Source organism: Monodelphis domestica, chromosome 8 (assembly GCF_027887165.1).
Source record: "Monodelphis domestica isolate mMonDom1 chromosome 8, mMonDom1.pri, whole genome shotgun sequence".
NCBI lineage: Eukaryota > Metazoa > Chordata > Mammalia > Didelphimorphia > Didelphidae > Monodelphis > Monodelphis domestica.
In genome coordinates, this window is record NC_077234.1 from 122,075,442 (window position 1) to 122,081,465 (window position 6,024).

A 6,024-nucleotide genomic window follows, 5' to 3' on the forward strand; every position below is an offset into this window, starting at 1 on the left:
GAGGACCATTATAATTCATGTAGGCCCAATGTAGCTCTGATTTCTGGATCTCCGGATCTGCTAGCTTCTGTTTCCTCTTTTTTTTTTTCTTATTAGAGGAGTGAGAAGACGAATTCCAGTGACCTCACTTAGAGGGAGTGTGCCCCTTATCTACTACTACTACTACTTCTACTACTATATCTACTACAATGTCTACCATTGAAAAGATAGATTTAGAGATCTAGAGGGCTTTAAAGAACATTGAGTTTTACTCTCTTTATTTTGCCTCTTGGGAAACAGGTCTGGAGATATAAAGTGACTTTCCTCAGGTCACACAGACTATAGAAATGACAGAGACTTTTGGGTCTGACCTCATATTTTTGGTAATATTAACAAAAATCACATCATGATAAAATGCATACTACTAGCTAGAAATGGATATTGAAGCACTTCAGACCTACCCCAGGAAACCACTGTGGGCAATGAGAAAAGGAAGAAAAAAGGGAGGCAGGAAGGGAAAAAATAAAATTCGATAATTTTTTTAGGGCATAAATAGTGTCACATGCAATACTGTAGTCCCTATTCCCATCATGGAAGCAAAGTTCTGCCACCATGTGAGCATTGGCGAAATATTCAGGAAATGAATACTCTGCTCAGTGAGTCTGTATTCCAAGTTTATGCTAAGTTGTCCTTGGAAGAAGGAAACTGAGAAAGGAGTAAAAATACTTTTTGATGATTCTTATTTACTCCCAGGTGTTAGTGACACTCAAATGTAGTAGCTTTGAGGCAGTGTTGTATTAAAGGGATAGAGTTCTGGTCTTAGAAATCAGAAAGACCTGGGTTCAAATTGGGTGTTAGACCCAGTGGAATTGCTTGTCAACTCTGAAAGCGGGGAGGGAAGAAAGGGGGGAGAGAAAAAGAATCCTGTAACTCTGGAAAATAAATTTAAAAATTAAATTAAATCAAATTGGATGTTAGAGAATTACTAGCTGTGTGCTCTGAGGCAAGTCACTTAAGTATATTTACCCAAGTTTCCTCATCTGTAAAATGAACTGGAGAAGAAAATGGCAGACCACTCCAAAAGGGTTAAGTGGCTTGCCCAGGATCACACAGCTACTAATTGTTGGAGGCTAGATTGTACTCCAGTTTTCCTGATTCCAGTGCATGCCATCCACTGCACTGTATAACTGCTCTTTGTGACCCCATTAGTAATAGTCCTTTATCCCCTCCTCTAGCCAGATAATTTCTGCTACATTTGGAAAAGCAAAAGAATTCCAGGTTCAAAAAATATTGAGCACCCACTCCATGAAGATGACAATACAAGGCAATGTATAGACATGCAAAAAAATAGAAAAAAAATCTAGTCCCCATTGTAATGGGGCTGCATGCAACACACATAACAATGACACAGAACAGAAGTTCTCAAAAGAGGTACCATGGCTAGACTGCAGTGATGGTCTCATGGCTCTCTGTCCTGGGCAGATCATACCTAAGCGCAGATTTATTTCTGAGCATCCTCTGTTTTAAAAAGGATATGGAAGGTGACCCAAATGTTAAAAAATGCTAGAGACAATGCAATACAAGTGCAGAGAAGGGCATTTAATGCTGACTTTGGAGTAAGGAAGAGACTTCCCATCCTACCTCAGAAACTTTTTAGCTATGTGTTTCTGAACAAGACAATCTCTTTCAGCATCCGTTTTCTCACTTGTAAAGGGAGGGCAATATTAGCAGCTAATTCACAGGATGATTGTGAGAATCAAATGAGACAAAGTATATAGAGTGCTTTGCCAACCTTAAAGCAAATGCTATATAAATCTGAGCTCTAATACAATGATCTGGGAGAATTCTGAAGGACTTGGGACAATGCTATCCACCTCCAGAGAAAGAATTGTTGGAGTCAAGTATAGATCAAGGCATACTCTCTTCCACATTAATTAATTAACTTTTAGTTTTATTTTGGGATTTTGGTTTTATATGAACATTCTCTTACAACAATGACCAAGATGGAAGTACGTTTTGCATGATAATACATATGTAGTCCAAATCAAATTGCCATCTCTGAGAAGAGGGGGGAAGACAAGTGGATCTTTTAATTTTGGAAAACATGTGGAAAACTTTTACCATGTAATTGGGAAAATGTCTTTGAATAAAAAAAAATAAAGAAATCTGAACTATTATCATTGTTCATGAGAATGAATTCCAAGATCTGAAATAGATTCAGAAAGATATTTATTAGGATGTGGTGGAAGAGAACAAGTCATAAAGGTGTTGTGGGTCCTTCTCCCCAGTTTCTGAAAGGTTTATATACGATTTTGACAAAAGTCTTCACCCAGAACTCACAAAGGAATAAAATGAAGGGAACTGAAAACCCAAGCTTGAGCGGACTCTAAACAAGTCCTGGGTGTGGTAAGCCAAACAAGAATGTTCTGATTGGATCTAGCACCTAGGGGAACCTAAGATGCATTGTAGCTGTCTTCAGTATTTTTGGAGAGTTCCTGTGGTCAGATGACATTCTGGAGTGAATATTGCATTGTTATATTGAAACAGTATAATTGTTTCTAAACAACATAAATAATTTTTCTATATCACTGAAATTAATTGAATCACACATGATTATAATTACTGACAACAGCTTGTATTCTTTTTCTTGATGGTTTATCTGCTAATTGGGACTGCTGTAACTGCAACTCTATATAAACTGATCCCAAGAGAATTTTGCCATTATTCCCATGAAATCCAATAGACACAGGTCATAGAGAAGCAGTTTCAGCAGTGGAAATTGCCTGGTAGAAAAGTGTCCAGAACCATCAATCAGGATAATCAGAATTCCCAACTTTGTCACATTACCAGCTCTACTTCTATGACCACATGACTTCTCTAACACTTGATTTCTTCATTAGCAAAATATAGAGTTTGGAGTAAAAGAGCTAAAAGTTCCCTTGCAGCCCTGAAATGTTTTGATCCTAGGATGCTATCCAACAGTCAGGCAACAGCTGGATGTAGGAGGAGACCACAGCAAGCTGTCATAGGTCTAGAACAATTATTTCCTGCCTTGGTAGTGATGGCAGCAACAACAGCACAAGAGGAATATCTTCTGGGTTTACTGACACTGCTAATATATAAAGGAATGAATTTATAAATATATAATGGAATATAATTCATATAATATATAATGAAACATGATTTAGAAATGTATAATATATAATTTTTAAATTGTATAAATGTCATTATAAATTATGCAATTTCTAAACATTTGGTGAAATAAATTATTTCTTTGACTTTTTGGTGGTGGGAGGCACAAAGAGGTTAGAAAGTAGATGTCATTATGGTTTAACAGAGTATGACAGTCAGCCAAAACATTGTCATATTTTCCCTACTCTAGAAGCAATAACAAAGTTAGATGAAAGTAGAATAAAGCCTAATTAATGGGACAGAGCATCGTCATGAAATGTACATTATAGGTTTAGCTCTTTTTGGCTTAAAAGCTGTTTGCTAATTTTTCTGTTTTGGGAAATATTCTTTTTTCAGAATTCATATAGAATTGCTTGATCAATAAGCATTCATTATATGCTAGGCACTCTGAGGTACTGGAGATAGGGATCAAATGGGTGATTACACTGGTTTAAGAAATTCCCACCTGAAGAAGCTTCATTTTCTGCAACCTATGCTTTTAGAGGTTAGGTGACTTGCCTAGGGTTACAAAATTAAAATGTTTGAGAAATAGGACCTGAACTCAGATCTTCTTGACCCTGAGTCTTATTCTTTACCTACTATACCACCTTTCCTCCTGTAATGTGGGGATATGAAAAGAAACAACCCAAACCTAAAAAGAAAATGAAATTGCCCCTGACTTTAAGGCACTTACATGCAAGTGGAAAGGCGGGTATGAAATATGAAGGATGCTGCACAGGGAGAATCAACAAAACTGAGAAATTTATTTTGAAAATTTTATTTAGTCAATGTAGAACATTATTCCTTGGTTACAAGAATCATTTTCTTTCCCTCCCTCCTCTCCCCTCACCCCTTCCCATAGCTGATGTATAATTCCACTGGGTTTTACATGTGTCCTTGATCAGAACCCATTTCCATGTTATTGATAAAACTGAGAAGTTATTGGAGAATATTCATGGCAGCTCCAAGGGAAATTGTGTTCCTATTGCCTTAAAATACAGGTTTTGCCCTAAAAAAGAAGTTCCATAGGAATAAATCTTCCAAAATGCTGAGCATCCTCAATGCACTCTAAACTTTCAATTTGATTTACTAGAAACCAAGTTTAGATAAGATTAGGTCTTTTGATGACTCAGATGTTCTTATGGTATCACACTTTAACAGAATGATGGGTTTTTTTAAGTATTTGGATGTTTCTCCCAAGACTCACTGTTCCAAGACTTCTATAATATTATGTTGTTTTTGTCCTGGTGTGCCAGTGCTATAATGCTATTAGTGTACAACTCTTTCAAGTACCAGCCCCATCCCACCCCAGCTCCCACTGGGTCCCATTGGACCTACTCAAGGGTTCAATGAGTCCTCTTATAAAATATACAGTGTTAGTTCCTAAATTTGGAGCTATTCATTTTAACTTCTTTGAAATTCTTATAAAAAGAAAGTACTCAGCTGGGTACTGATGGCTGAAATTAATGGAGAAAGAAGAAAAGATCTTCTGATATAACCAGCACATAGAAGTGTTTTTTTTTCCTAATTAGTCCTAGATGTTCACTCTAATTCTTCTACTTTTTGATTAAATATCTTTTTCACTTCAACTTTGGGCCTCAGTTTCTCTATCTGTAAAATGAGGGAATTGGAAGAAATGATATTTCAGATTTATTCTAATTGTACATGCTGTGATTCTAAGTGGTAAGTCGCTGAACTTGATAATTTCATCTTCCCTGGTCTGCCCATAAAAATATTTAATAGTCCAGGTGGAGAGTGACTAGAATAAATAAGAGAGCTTTATGTGACTTAGGCAGTGAACCTAATGAGAAATTTAATATTCTCTGACTACTTTCTCATCATCATTTGTTTGATTTTCACATGAATATGTGTTTGTGAATGAGTTCTGAGTTTTGTTTTGTTTTGTTCCAGGTGGGCTACTGGCATTCTCTTGTAAGGAAAGTTGTAAAAAGAGGCAGTGGAAAAAGGGTCCAGAAAGAATTGCATTAGTAAATCTCTTTCAGAAAGGAGAATATTTCTTTTTCAGGATGAAATGATTCTTGCAAACTAGTAAACAAGTTCTTTTCTTTTTTACCAACTACTCACCTGCTGCCATGATTACCCTGCAAGTATATTGTCAACAATGGCTTTCATGTAAGAAATGGTATAAAAGAAGTCATAAAGAATAAACAGAAAAGGAAATAGTCCAGTCATAGAGCAATGAGGAATTAGCCACAGGGTTAGTATGATGTTATGTTTTGTTTCTTCATGATCCCTGTTATCTTCCTAAAATGACTCTTTCCTCTCCTGTCTCTATATTGGAAGATTTTTTTTTCAAAGAAAAAAATAGGGGAGATAAGAGAGAACAACTAAGGGAGATAGTGATCAAGATCTCTCTTCCATGTCAATAATGGTTCCTAGGCAGGGTTCGGAGAACCTCTCTGCAATGCACTCTTAGGTACACCATACCGACATGGTGGTAGGCACCACAAAGGATGACAAACTTTAAATGGATAGAGATTCAAAGAAAGGAGAGGAATTAAGATGTATGGAAGTAAGGCAGTGCAGCAGTAAAAGACAGAGATTAAATTAGGAGAGGGGAAAAAATGGGTGGCAAAGAAACCATTCTAGAAAACATGGGAAAAAAATATCCTTTCTGAAGGGAAAATTAATAGTATATTAGAATATAAATTCCAGAGGCAGCTGATAGAACCTGGACCTGGAGTTGAAAAATCCTGGGTTCAAATCTGATCTCAGACACTTACTAGCTGTGTGATCCTTAGTGAATCACCATCTGTTCTCAGTTTCTGCAACTATTACATGGGATCATAAAAGCATCTCATTCACAGAAAGATCATATGTGATAAAATTTATTGAGTACTTAGCACAATTTCT